Consider the following 15,975-nt stretch of genomic DNA (forward strand, 5'->3'; position numbering starts at 1 on the left):
ATTACAAAAGGATGAAAACTTGGTAATGACATAAAAATAAATTTACTTTAAATTTTCCACAATACATATGAAATTATACAGTTTCTACGAAATATTTAGTTACATGAGATGTAAATGAGTACAGGGAACTATAACCTTGAAAACACAACGCAGCTAAAAAATTTTCTTGTGGCATATGTTGCCATACATTAACATATAATACCGACATAAAAAGATACATCTCACATCTTATCATCACATCATATACAACGTTCCCGCTAAACTATCATTATTTTACCACCGTGTTGGGAATTTTGATGACATACCTTAGGGTCAGGTAAGTTTCTGACAAAAGCTCACCTCTTCTTTGGCATTATTTACTGATTTTTTTTTTTTTTTTACTTATTGAGAGTTATTTATGTTGCCCTTCTGCTAATGCATTTATTTCCCACATCCATATTTAATACAGTTTCTCAAGATAAAGTGTCATATTAAGAGGGAGCAGACATTTTTAAAGCCCCGAGAGAACACTACTATAGTAAAGTACAGGGAAAATCAGCAAGGGAATAGTAAAGATTTCCTCCCTCCCTCCCTCCCTTCCTCCCTCCCTCCCTCCCTCCCTCCCTCCCTTCCTTCCTTCCCAAGTGGTGGAGAGGCTTAACTCCCTGAATAATAAGTTACCACAAACACATGACAGCACAACAGAAAATACCTTTTAGCCCCAGAGCCCCTATTAGTTACTCAAACCAGGATATTGATAACAGTTGACATATTTTCTAGAATAAATGTGCTTGAATCAATTTACTGTTTTTCACAAAAATGAAACATCACAATAAGCTTTCTAATTGTCGCTCAGCATGTAACAGATGCTGCTCTCTGAGAGAGGAGTTTAACGGGAGGATTTGCTCCCTTGCAGTTTCTCTGGAAGCCGCTTACGTCTAATTCAATGGCATATTAGTGCCAAAAGTTCAGAGGCTTAACTATAAGGTCTACACAAAATAATTCTAAAGTAAGCTATAATTAACCATTATTTCTTAAGTTTTTAAAATGGTTTTGTCAGATCCAAGAGATGTAAGTTTTGATTATGTGTTTAGATATGCATGGATAGTGAACATAGATTGCAAAGTCAAATGTGGGTTACTAGGACAATTTTCTCAGAGTTATGAACTACAACTTACAGAATTCCAAATTAATGGTTTAGTACATCTGACTATATGCTTTATAAGTGGAATTTTTATTTCTGATTTGCTGCTATTCCTTTAACAGGAAAAAGCATTAAATGAAAAACATGAATATCAAATCCTGAAGTGAACAAAACATTTATCATTAGTGTCCTATATATTAGTGCAACACATGATATGTTTTGCACATCGTTTATGTGTGTGAATATATGATGTGGCGTGTAGGTATGCTTTATCCTGTCCTCCACTAGAAATAGCTTTTACTGACTTGCACATTGTGTTTAGACTCTTCGCTTTCATTAAATGGCAATGTAAAAAACAGCATTAAAAACTACAATAGCAAGAGGGATGTTATTGAGATTATTACCCACTAGAGCATCCTACATAAAATGCTACATGATAAATGTCTTTTATATCTTCCAACTAGGAAAGCATTACTCCCATTAGGAGCTGATATGTTTTATTCTTGCTAATCATGTTTCTCATTGCACTTTGGGTACCTGGAAGCTAATACCTAAATGTGTGACCCAAATTCATTACATATAGCACTATATTCTCCATGTTCTACTTTATAACTTCTAGTCTAACAAATTTTTGTCTCCCTTTTTAAATTTTACTCATTTGTATTTTTCTATTTTATTATATGTCTTGAAAGTGGAGTATAAATAACCTTATATGTTTTATTATTAACCAGTCTGACCCTGAATAAATCTCGTAATCTCTACATTTCTTTTTTCCCATTTATAAAATAAAGATAATACTCACAGGATATTGTAAAACTCAAAATAGATTATTTACAACAGTGTTTAAAGGTTATTTTTTAAATATAAGGGCTTATTATCTGCTCAAAGAGAGCAGCGTTGAAATTTGTATTAGGTCCATAACCTATATTGAATATTTGCTACTGTTTTGGAGTCTCTTAAAACTTTCTTTTGGAAAACTATCCTTCTTCCTCCTTCATTGTCCAGCCTCTGCATGAACACAACTGAAAACTGGCTAAAAAGTATCCCATGCCCCTATTTTTAAAAAATATGTTCAATCAGTACAGAAACTATAAACAAACTCAATGGCCAGGATATTTTAAAATCAGCCACCAAACCTACGAGCAAAGAGTTTGGGATTGGGAGAAGGAAAATCCACTATATCCGTTGTATGTCAATCCAGATTTTCTGACAAGTAGATGCTAAGATAGGATAAAAAGTTTAAGTATTCCATTAAGAAAAACTCCTTTGTGAGAAAAAAATGGGGAAGGAGCTGGGAGAGGTGAGTCATTTGTCTGTGGCATAAGTCTGACCCTGAGCAACAGAGGAATGAGGGGAAGTTGGATGGAAGCTCTGTAGACGATGGTGCAGTCTAGAAGGTTTGGCAGGCCATTGGAGCAACCTCAAGGCCAAGTTGGCCCAGCTCTCCCAGGAACAAGCCTGCTTTAGTGTCCCTGCCACAGTCAGTCATGGAAAGAAAGCACGGCCTGGGATCAAATTCAACAACAGGTTTCAGAGTGAGTGGGCAGGGGCTTGGTCAATCACACTCCCATAGTTTGCCGTCTGCCAGGCACATTCCTGTGGCGGACACCTACAGTGAGCTCTCATGGCACAGACAGTACAACTAAGGTGAAGGCAGCAGATAAATATTGAATCAGAGGAAGAATGGCAGGAACTAAGTCAATTTCTTTTCTGGTAATTCAGAAACAAATACCATTGGCTTTATGTGGATCCCTGGTGCTGGGTAGTATGGGTAATATGAGACTTACAACCTTTGCCTAGTTTTTCAGATGGAACCTGGGTAAAAAGTGGTTCCCAGACCCCATTTCAACCTGTGTGTGGAGGCTTTCTCACAACAAGCAATTCTTGGACACCAGAAGCATCCTAAAATTCAACTCAGTTCCAACACTACCTACCAGGAGATAGAGAATATGATTCCACAGGTCAAGGGCTCAGCCTCCTGACTGCCCTCCATTTCAGATGCCAGCTGCAAGCCCAGGTTGTTCAGTGCTTCTGACCAACAGGCTACAAATCTGAGGCTCCCATGATCCCATCTTTGGGTTCTATTAATTTGCTAAAATAGCTCACAGAACTCAAGAAAACTCATTTACTCACTATACTGACTTATTACAAAGGATATGAATCAACAGCCAAATGAAGAGACACGTAGGACAAGGTCCCAAATGAAGGAGCTTCTGTCCTCCTGGAGCTTGGGATCTAACATGGTGGCACAGGAAAGTGTCTGGTTCCCCACTGTGGAAGCTCTCACAAAAAAGCCTATGAGGTATCCTTTGGGTTTTTATGGAGGCTAAATTACGTAGTCATGATTGACTAAGTCATTGACCATTGGCGATTAATTCAACCTCAAGCTACTTTCTCCTCCTCAAAAATCAGGGGGTAGGAGTGTTCCAATCCTCTAACCATATGATGGCTCCTAGCGGCAACCAGCCCCCACCCTTGGGCGGGATCCAAAAGTTACCTCATTCATACAATAAGAGATGCCATTGTTCTCACCACTTAGGGAATTCCAAAAGGTTTGGGAGCTGTGAGCCAGGAACTGGAAGAACACCAAATACAGCTGAGAAACATATATTTCTGTTATCTGAATGACCTGAGGAAAGAGAAAAAAACAAAATGCAGTCACTATAGTCAAGCTGACAAAACTACTTAAATCAGAGTGAGCTGCAACACGAGGAACCCCTCTTACCTTACTTTAGCCTGAAAACTTAAATTCTTAAACTTTTCAGTTGTGGATCAATGCTGGTATGTACATAAATCCTACAGATAACTGTCTAAAAATTTGGGGGGGGAGGGAAATTCCGTTGTCCAGACCACCAGACAGCTGGAAGATTACCATCTCAGACCAATTCAGAAACTCAAAATGCAGGACTTTTCTTCTCAAGAATGTGGTTTATACAAACTCATAGAATCAGAGACCAAACAGATGGTTGCCAGAGGGGAGAGGGTGAAGGGTGGGTGGAAGAGGTGAAGGAGACTATAATCAATAATATTGTGATGTTTGCATGGTGACAGATAATTATTAGAATTAGTGTGGTGATCACATTGTTAGGTTATAAAAATGTCAAATAAATATTGTACACCTGAAACTAAAATAACTAATATAATATAGTATACTTAATTTTTTTAAGAGTTTAAAAATGTGCTGTTTACTATGAAAAGTCTCAACTTTTCTTTTTCTTCAGAACACTCTGGGTATTGCTTGGTAGTGTTTTCAAAATTGCAGTTCAGTTAAGACCCTTGAATAAAACTTTGTCATTTCACGAAGAACAGACTGATGATGGTTGCCAAAGGGGAGAGGGACTGAGGGACTGGGTAAAAAAAAGTGAAGAGATTTAGAAGTACAATTGGTGGTTATAAAATGGTCACAGGAATATAAAGTACAGCAAAGCGAAATATAGTCAATAATATTGTAATAACTATCTATAGTGTCAGATGGGTACTGGAAATATCAAGGGAACACTTTGTAAGGTATATGATTGTCTAGCCACTATATGTATACCTGACACTAAAACAAAATAATATTGAATGTAAACTGTAATTGAAAAATACAATTTAAAAATTTTGTCATTTAATTCTAGTGAAGCCTCCTGAACAATTTATGCTTGGTTGAAGAAAGCAGTCAATATTCTCAAATCTCCTCTTTTAATTAACTCTCCCTATGAGAATTGCACCCTAAGCCTGAGTGTACATATTCTAGGACTGTTTTCTAGGACTCCAGACTTTTATTACTCTTGGTGCTTGATTCATTGACTCTCCATGCTAATGCACTCACCAGGGCCTCTATATCACCCGTTACGTGTGATGCTTTCTTACGTTTATGCACTGTAACGAAAGTATTTTGCCACTGTTTAAAATTCTGAAGATGCTCTCTTTAAATTCAATTTTATTTTTTTATTTTTATTTTTTTATTTTTTTTTATCCTCACTCGAGGATATTTTTCCATTTTTTGTTCAGATAGAGTAGGAGGGAGAGAGAGGAAGGGAGAGAGAGACAGAAACATCGATGTGAAGGGACACATCGAGTGGCTGCCACCCGCACGACCAACCAGGGCCGGGGACAAACTGCAACCGAAGTACGTGCCCTTAGCGGGAACCGAACCTGGGTCTCTCCGGACCGCAGGCCGACGCTCTAACCGCTGAGCCAAACCGGCCAGGGCTAAATTCAATTTTAAAGTTGAGTTCTGGCAGTTTGATCCTGCCACTTTAAGCCCCATTTAAAAAGAAAAAAAGCAAAATCTTTTCAGGGGAAAATAATTTGTAAGAAGAGAAGGATGAACCTTAAAAATCTTGTTTCACAGCATCAGAGACAATCTTGAAGGTGCAACATAAACCTAAGATATTGGAAGTCCTGATTTCAAACTACTTCAGTAGCCAGACAACAAAAGTAGTGCAGTGCTTTAAGGGTTCCTATTCTGGAAATAGGACACCTGGATTCAAATCCTCCTGTACATATTTTTTAACTCTATGACCTGGAACAAGGATAGTGATAGTATCCACTTCCTAGAGTGGTTTATGTGAATTGAACAAGAAAATCCTATACTACAATTTGGCACGATCCTGGCACATCGTATTCAATGATCATCTGTTGTTGTTTTTGTATAAAGCACTTCATAGCATATGACCTACAGCATTCAGTAGATGGCAGATTTTATTGTCCCTCTAAGAACACGTGTAGTTGTCAGACTGTATATGCTGATTTGGAATTATAAAACTATAATCTCCATACTAAGTCATTTTTGAAGATGTAGTCCATCATTTATTCTGCAATCTAGCATTTAGAATTGTTAATAAGGGGATCCATTAAGTGTGGAAGCAAGCACCTAGCAGATATCCCATGGTGAGTAAATGTGCAGGAATTAGCACCCAGCTGCCAGGGGGGTGCTAATTAAACAGTTGAAAAGATTGCCCTCAAGGTTCATCTAAGTCACAAAGAGCAGGATTTCCTTCTTACTCATCACTGAATAGTATTCCTTCAAGTATATATATCACACCTTCTTTACCTTTTCATCCATTGAAAGAAATTTAGGTTGTCTCCATATCTTGGCTATTGTGAATAATAATAATGTAATAAACATCAAAGTGAAGATATCTCTATGAGATCCTGATTTCAGTTCCTTTGGACATATACGTAGAAGTGAGATTGCTGGATCACATGGTAGTTCTGTTTTTAATTTTTTGAGGAATCCTCATAGCGTTTTCCATAGTGGCTGCACCAGTTCACATTCCTACCAACAGTGCACAGGGGCTTCCTATTCTCCACACCATCATCAATTGCTATCTCTTGTCTTTTTGATGATCGTCACTCTGCCAGGTATGAGGTGATAGCTCCTGGTTTTTGACTTGCATTTCCCTGATAATTAATTTTGTTGAACACTTTCGTGTGTGCCTGTCGGCCATTTGTATAATGGTTTTGTAAAATAATTCAATTTTTCTGCCCATTTTAAAATCAGACTGTTTGTTTTTTGCTATTGAGCTGTAATAGTCCTTTATATATTTTAGATATTAACCACTTATCAGATACATGACTTGCAATATTTTCTCCCATTCCATAAGTTGCCTTTTCATGTTGTTGATTGTTTTGTTACTGTTGTTGTGCAGAAACATTTTAGTTTGATGCAGTGCCACTTGTTCATTTTTGCTTTTGTTACTTGTGCTTTTGGTGTCATGTCCAAAATATCATTGCCAAGACCGATGTCAAGGAACTTTTTTCCTATGTTGTCTTCTAGGACTTTTACAGTTATAGGTCTCTGATTCACTTCGAGTTCATTTTTGTGCATAGTGGGAGATAGGGGTCCAATTTTATTTTTCTTCTTGTGATTATTCAGTTTTCCAAAAACCATTGATTGAAGAAGAGACTATTCTTTCCCCATTGAATATTCTTGGCTCCCTTGTCAAATATTAGTTGACTGTATATGCAAGGGTTTATCTCTGGGCTCATGATTCTGTTCTGTTGGTTTATGTGGCTATTTATATGCCAGCACAATGCTTTGCAGTATAGTTTGAAATCAGGAAGCCTGATGCCCCAAGTTTTGTTCTTCTTTCTCGGGATTGTTTTGGCTATTTTGGGTCTTTTGAGTTCTCCTATGAGAAACTGTAAAGCTGCTTTATTACACAATAGAGCTTTTGATAACTATACAGAAATGATAAGTGTTGTGAATCTCTGATTATTTGTTTTCTTCAGTAAAGAACTTTATAATCAACAGGAAACAGGTAGTATTTGGGGGGATTAGCATATACCTACTATAGTCTGGTAAGAAAACTATAGATTTGATTCCATTCCAGAGTAAATTATTCTGCCCATATAAAATATAGTTGACATCAAGAGTTAGTTCGTCCAAATGGTTCAAAATCATTTATTAGTAACAAGTTTTTCTCATCTTCGCACAAAAAAAAAACAAAACGCTCAGGAGATAGAGAAAAGTGCTAAAAACTCAATACAACCTTGAAAACTAAAACTGAAAGACAACCTAATGCCAGAATCTTAGAGAAATTACAGTAGCTACAAAGTATGGCAGTATAGCACAGTGGTCATGAATATGCACTCCAGATCACACAAAGCTAGATTTGAATTTTATCATCAACTACCTAGGTGATCCTAGTAAATTGAAATCCGTAAAATTTTTCTCATCTGTAAAATGGGGATAATACTGGTACAATTGTTATAAACTAAACTGTGACTCCTTAAGATGTGTATGTTGACGCCCTAACCCCAGTGTGACTACAGTACAGATAGGGTCTTTTAAAAAGTAATTAATGCTGAATGAGGTCATAAAGGTGGGGCCCTAATCCAATAGACTGGTGTCCTTATAAGAACAGGAGAGATCCCAAGATACATCCACAGACAAAAAGCCAGGGAGAAGGCAGTCATTTATAAGCCAAGGAGAGCGACCTTGAGGGAAACCAAGCCTGCCTGCACCTTGATCTTGGACTTCTACTTCCAGAACTGTGAGAAATACATTTATTTTGTTTAAGCTCCTATTGCCTATTGTGTTTTATTCTAGCAATCCTAACAAACTAATACAATCACCCTCATGGGGTGTTGAGAACTGAATGAGTTAATGAGTATAGAACCTAAAACTAGGTAAATGCTCAATAAAAGCTTGTTCTAGTTATTGTTATGAATTCATAAACAGAGACCATGTAGAAAAGGGTAGAAGGATGCTTCCCACATCCTTCATCATCTCTCCCAAAATTCCTTGGGGGAATTAGCCAGGGAAGATTAAGCCCCTGCTCCTGATGACAGTTGTTGGTTACAGCAAATTTTAAGAGGAATCAAGGCCTGGCCTGCAATATGAAGCTGCCTTAGCACACACCTTCCTTACTCAGAAACACTGAGCTCCAAACTGCTTTCTTGCTTTCCCCTCACATACAACTGATAAGAAGGTCCAGAAACAGGTAAATCATGGCCAGAGAGAGCCTCCTATATTAATCCACCATCAGCCAGATTCTTCTCAAGGAATGAACTCTGACAGCTGAAACTATCCAGCCCTGAAACTAAGGGAAAGATGGAAGGTTAGGACCAGGGGTGGAATCATTGCTTTTTCTCCCCATTGTATTAAGAGCCTCTCTCTTGAGACTCTTCTAATGGAATAGCTCATGTAGGTGGGTTATATGTAGCATATGTCCACTCTACACTGCCAACCACTCTCTTCCTCTTCATTCCTCTAACTCAGAAAAATCTGCATCATCTATTTATGTCTGCATGCACGCATAGAAATACATACATAATATCACATACATACATCACAATATTAACTGATTAGCTAAGCACTCATATAATTATCAAAGCATATATTTTTATTTTTTTTGTACATTTATAGCTGTTAATTTGGTATGATGAATGTGCTATCTGCATAATTTTTAGTTATTTTAAAAGTAGAATTTAAAATTTTGAGAGTTTTTTATTGAAAATCTATATTCTCTCCCCAAAACAAAACCCTTCAAATATCAATTATTTTAATAACTAAAAAATTATACTGGAGTTTTTGTCTTTTGATTTTGTTGTTTATTTGCATTTAATTACCCACCCATCCAAAAAATAGTTGTTTTGATTCTCCATAGCAGTTTGTGTTTATAGACTTTTTTAAAAAAACATAGTTTCTTAAATTGCCACAAATATAGACCGTTTCCCAAATGTATCTCTTTTTCAATTTTTTGCCTATATTTAAAAAAAAAAATCCTTGAACCACATGTTTAAAGCTATAGCTCAAGGTCTAATTATTTCAGCATGAGTCTCTTAACCACAGAAACTGAGTTTTGACGGAGTTGAATAAGCATGGATTTAGGTATTATTTTAATATCCACTTTCAGATGATTTCTGAGATTTTATAACTTAAGCTGGAGATCCTACTTATCCCTTGAGAGATCCTATTGGATTTCTGACATGCTCAAAGCCATTCTCGCTACCCCATCCTCTAGTCACTGACCTCTCTCAAAACCTTTCCTCCCCTTTCCAGACTTTTCTCCTTTGGGGTCTTATCCTGCAAAGTCCTTATTTTCTTAGGTAAATGATAAAATCATTCATTCCACATGGTATGAACCATCCCAATAGAAGGTAAGCAATAAATGCATTTTGTATATGGCTGCTATGTTTTATTAATCTTTTTATTCACATAGTACTTTGCATATGTATATATGGTACATAGTACACACTCTAGAAATAGAGTGAACATTTTTAGAGAAAAATACATAAGATATCTTTCCCAAAATTTGGCATAAAATGTAAAATTTGTTCTTCATTCCAAAGCTATTCCCTTGCTTCAGATGACGGTGAACCAACCTTTTTCTCTGACCATAATACAGCTTACCTCAGTGAAATACCAAACCCCAAACAACACACAGCAGAGCCTGGCTGTACTGGAAATAAACAAACTATTAATCATTTCAAACTACTAACTCCCTCTAGTACGGGAATCTACACAGAGTACATACTCAGTAAATGCTGCTGGAGATTATGATTAATAGTGTGAATATTAAAGGCACACAGTAGTTGATAAACACTTGTTGAATAACTATTTAACAGCAAATTGACTGTGTATAGCTAAGAAAAAACATGAGTTTTTTTCATCTGGGTTTATTTTCTCAACATGTAGTGTTTGCCATTTCTAAATCACCATCTAAAATGTGTTTTCTCTTCAAGCCCTACATTTTTAAAAATTTGTGTATTTTTATCCAATGTTATAGAAAGCATTCTATTTTTATCCACCAGAGAGAGATTATAATAAAATAACAGATTATTAAAGACTTTTGGCAAAATCATTTATTGTGAAATGTACCAAAGCAGTAACTTGAAGCTTATCAAGTAGAGCTAATAGAATTATAAATTATAATTGACAACTGCAGACTATTCAAAATATCTTAGTATAAAATGTTTCTCCTTTTGTTTTCAACAATCTTTCCTAAAAACTAGATCAATTGACACTTGAAACCTATATAACTTTAGTAACAAATGTCACCCCAATAAGTTCAATTTAAAAAAAAATTGAAATAGTCATGGATGCCCGGCTGGTGTGGCTCAGTGGTTGAGCATCAATCCATGTACCAAGAAGTTGCCAGTTTGATTCCCAGCCAGGGCACATGCCCAGGTTGTGGGCTCAATCCCCAGAGGGGGGCATGCAGGAGGTGGCCAATCAATGTTCTCTCTCATCGATGTTTCTATCTCTCTCTCTCCCTCTCCCTTTCTCTCTCTCTAAAATTAACGAAGAAAAAAATTTTAAGAAAAATAAAATAAAAATAGTCATGGAGATGTAAAGTACAGCATAGGGAATATAGTCAATAGTATTGTAAGGAATATGTATGGTGTCAATGAGTACTAGACTTATTGGATGATCACTGTGTATGTTATATAAACATGTAATCACTATGTTATATACTTGACACTAATATAATATTGTATGCCAAGTGTAACTGAAAAGTTCAAAAGTTATAAAAATGCATTGTAAAGAAAAAAGACTAGATCAATTAAACCTATTTATCACAAAAGAGTAATGGCAGAATATTTGCAAGGACCTACTTAATAAGCTTTCACAATGTTGAAAACATATCTTGTTTTTCTGGCTTTAAAGAAGAGCCCTGACTATAAAAAAATAAGTCATTTTCTATATGAAAAAGTATTTCTTTATAATATCTCTTTGTGTTTTTATCAGTTTTGCTGATTTTGCTTTCCTTCTGACTTTGAGGGTGAAAAACAACTGAAATCTCAATTCTTCAAATTAAATACCATATGCAGAATATGCATACATATTGAACAACTGATCTCTACAGAATGCACATTTACAAACAAAAATTACATACATAACGATTTATCATACAGCATGATCCTACCTAATTATACTGTAGATTTGAATTAAATGGGTTATACCATCAGATTTGAAGATCATGTTTTAAATCAAGTAATTTCTATAAAATTTAATGCATTCATAAGTAGTGAAATTAAGTTGCTTTAATAATCATTTGATATTTTATATATTTGTCTTGAATTTCAAATTCACCAATTTCAATGAGTGATTTTTTTAAATGAAAATTAAATAATGGTATATAAGAGAATACTCAGAGCTTAGAGAAAAAAACATAAAGTTTCAAATTACCTGTGCTCCATGTTCTGGTTTATTTTCTCTTATGCCCCTTCCCAGAAATCTTTCTTGTTCAGTGGCATTCAAATAATACCCATAATAATTATCATTGAATTTTTAAAGCAAATCTTGAAAACAAAGATGTAATGACCCAAGAAAAAACTTACAACTGTATCTTGGTCATCACCGTGGCTTCTGTGTGTCCTAACAGGATGCTCTCCGTAGAACTGTACTCACTCATTCCATCACTAAAATTCTGAATGTCAGTAAATATGTGCCAAGTTCTGCACCAACCAGAAGGAGAGTAAGACCTGGTTCCCTCTCCAAATGAGTTCTGGTTTACCAAGGAACATGAGTCCTACAGGAGATTACATAAATATACCATAAATATTTGGTAAGAGGCTGCAAGTCGGGTGGATTTGAACAACAAATACCTGCCCAGTACTGTCACCTGTTTCATATACTTGTAATGACAGCTCTCAATCCATTTTTCTACATGTTAGAACACAATATCCAACAACAGCTTTATCAGAAATGAACCACATGGAAAACTAAATGCTTATTTTGGATTATTGAGGAATTAGTTCTCCTGTTGTTAAAACTCTTTTATATTAACCACCAGCACTTCTGTTGATGACCCCATCATAACCCACAAATTCATGGAATTATGTGGCCCTAAAGGAATAATGATAAACTAAATTAAAATAACTATATTTAAAAAGCCAATCTTTAAGTGTACAAAGTCTACTTTTCAATAAAATAACCGTGTGTGTGTGACAGAGAGAGAGAGAGAGAGAGAGATATTAATGAAAACATTCAATAGAAGTTCCCATCTTCTGGGTCATTTTACCAAGTTCTAGTGCCCTTTTTGCTTCTTGGTACACTGACTGACAATAATATCAAAGCACCTGATCCTTACTATTCTGAAGTAGAGAGTCCTGTGCCTCTAATCACATTCATTTTCTTATGTTTAATAGCAATAAATTATTGTCTTTAAATTGCTCAGGTTTAAGGGGAAATGCATAACAAGATAAGCCTTTCTGACTTATTTATCTTGTGCTGCCACAGTCATAATTATATTTTTAAATTTTCTTTTATTTTTTCTGAAAAAAATCTTGAGATAAGTTTGTTTTTAATTTTAGCTCTGTGTATGATTGAAATTGTAAGTTTATAAGCAAACTAGAGCTAAGCAAAACAGTTGCTATTTAATTTTAGCTAAAAACAGTAGTGCTCCTAAGTGCTAACCTAATAAACATTTGCGCTGTTTCAGATTTTGAGAAATAGACATTTCTAATTACTTCATTATTTACTTAGCAATCTGCTCTTTATTCTGACCACTATCAAATCAGACACCTTTGCATAATAGCCAGGCAGCATAGAGAAATAGATTCTGATTCTTTCTCTCTGTAACTCAAAAAATACACTTAAACCCTGGCCAGTTTGGCTCCGTTGGCTGGAGCATCATCCCACGCACCAGAAGGTGATGGGTTTGATGGGTTTGATTCCCAGTTAGGGCACATGCAGGAAGCAACCAATGTTTCCTTCTCTCTTCTCTCTCTCTCTCTCTCTCTCTCTCTCTCTCTCTCTCTCTCTCTCCTTTCCTTCCTTCCTCTCTTTGAAATAAAAAGAAAAAAACAACTTAAACTGTCTTCTTTCATGTATAAAAAGGTAGAGTGGGGAGAATAAAACAGAATCTCTAAATTGCCTTGTATCTGCTCTGCAGTTTTAATCATGTTTTAAAATTTATTGTATGATAGGCACTGGATTGTAAACTAAGAATACAAAGGTGAGCAAATAATACATGGTCCCTGCCCCAAGGAGTTCACAGTCTATTAGGGGAGAAAGACCTATAAACATAGCTGTATCTTGTTTAAAAAGCACAACGATAGTTAATATTTAACGAATCCTAAGTACGTGTCAGGTTCTGTGCTAAGTATCATTCTACATGCATTATTTAATTTTTTTTTCTCCACAATAAAGTAGTCATTAAGGAAATATCATTATCTGTGTTTCTCAAATGAAGGCACTGAAGCCTAAAGGGTTTGCATGATTTGACCGAAGTCACACAGTTCAAAACGAGTAGGGGACAGAGGTGGCATTTGGATTCTGGCGGCCTGACTTCAGGGCCCATGGCCTTAACCAGCAGGTATACTGCAGGCCGGAACAGGAGCAACAGTACAGAATGTCATAAAGACGTGAGCAAAAGCAGGTGGCGGCAGAGATGGCCAACATTCCTGTTTGGTTGGAACAGTCTATTTTACACGTTTTCCTAGGTCATTTTTAATAGTGCCCCTCAAAATATCTCATGAAGATGATAAATATATGATCGACTCATTCAGAGAAGGTTGCCTTTGAGCTTATATCTAAAAAAAAAAAAAAGTGGGAGCTTGACAGATGGAGAACGAGGGGTTCCAGGCGGAAAGAGGCCGCTCCAGGCAAAGGGGAGACAAAGCGCCACCTGGAGGAAGTGGGGCGCAACTCAGGAAGCGGCCTGCACAGCAGCCCCAGCGGCCAGATCTCAGCCCACCACTCGCTAGAGCAAACGTTCTCTACATCACAGCCAGGGTGAGCTTTAAACACAAATGATATTGTGCCAGACCTCTGACAAAATCCTACTAGTGGCTTCCCGTTTCTCTTAGAATTAAACCTGAATTCCTTACCATGACTTGCAAGGCCCTGCGGGGCCAGGGTGCCCCTCTGCAGCCCCGTCGTGCCCCCCCTCCCGTGCTCACTGCGCTCCAGCTGCGCTCTGCTCTGGGGCCAACTTCCAGACCTTCCGTGTGACTTCCCACTCAGTGCCTCAGGGAGGAATTTCCTGTCCAGAGACTTCCTCTCCACTCCCTGGCCCCCCTGAATTATCTCTCAGTTTGGGACTTCACTCATAGCTTCATCCCACCAGTTAACTAGCTTGTGTATTTTATTTTTGTATTTATGGGTCATCTGGCTCTGATATTGGAACGTCAGCCCTTGAAAGTGAGAGTCTTATCTGTCATGTTCATGAATATGTTGCTCCTACCAGCAAAGTGACCTGCAACATACAGGTGCTTTATGAATTTTAACTGAATGGATGAAGGGTTAGGTACCATTCTGAACGCATTACACCTCTAAGAGCACTTGCATTGTCAAAGAAGATAAAGACCGGGCAATGCCTAACACATGGCAATGGTCCTCCGATGTGAAATTTGACTGCACAGATGGGAAAGAGACTCTTCCAAATACTTGTCTTTATCTGATGATGTATTCAATTTTACCTACCACGTAAGTGCCATAGCCATTAGCACCAACAATCACTAAAGCCAGAACAATCACTGCCACAATCTGCTATGTTATATGCCAAGTGCTTCACATCCATTATTAGCCAGCTTCTTACTTGCTTTGGAGTGGCAATGTCTTTCCTATTCCCTCACTCCACTGACACTTACCAAGGACCTAAATATTAAAATAAGGGAAAAAAATGGCTACATATATGGTTCCTAGTGTACCTATGAGAATAGTATAGGAAATCAGAATAACATTTCTCTTTTGAGAAGTAAATTTTACACAATTTTTTTTTTATCCTCACCCGAGGACATTTTTCCATTTTTTGTTCAGATAGAGTGGGAGGGAGAGAGAGAGAGAGACATTGACGTGAAAGGGACATATCGAGTGGTTGCCACCCGCACGACCCAAACAGGCCAGGGACAATTTTAAACATCACATATGTTAACATCATTGGCATTCTCAGTAAGCCAACACAGTCACAATTATTTTTAGTGTTCTTTAAGGTAGGATATTTTTAACACTCAATAAAGTAAATTTCAAAACACTGGCAGACAAAAACAGAAAGGTAAAAAGATTTCAGGGTATATGATACACAGGAGGCTATATAACTCAACTGGGAGTGTTATCAAACTGAGAACAGCTTATTAAGATAGTGGAAATTAGAAAATGCTAGCAAACAGCCTATATATTAGGAAGCAAAACACATTAAGAAAAGCACAAAAGATTTTTTTAAATGAATTTTAATTCTTTTCCTCGGCCTTTGTTGTTCTTTGCTAATGTACTTTGTAAAGGTTGGAAACTAAAGTTTATTTTCTCATTAGTTTCATTCTTTTCCGCTGGAGATATCAGTTCTCTCCTCTCCTGGACCCTCGCTTCAGAATATATGGAACTAAAGTGAACATGTCAGCTGTATTCCCCTGATAGTACTTACACACGCATTAGCATCACAATGAAGTCCACATAGCTTAGGGTACAATGTATT

Source organism: Molossus molossus, unplaced genomic scaffold (assembly GCF_014108415.1).
Source record: "Molossus molossus isolate mMolMol1 unplaced genomic scaffold, mMolMol1.p scaffold_m16_p_1, whole genome shotgun sequence".
NCBI lineage: Eukaryota > Metazoa > Chordata > Mammalia > Chiroptera > Molossidae > Molossus > Molossus molossus.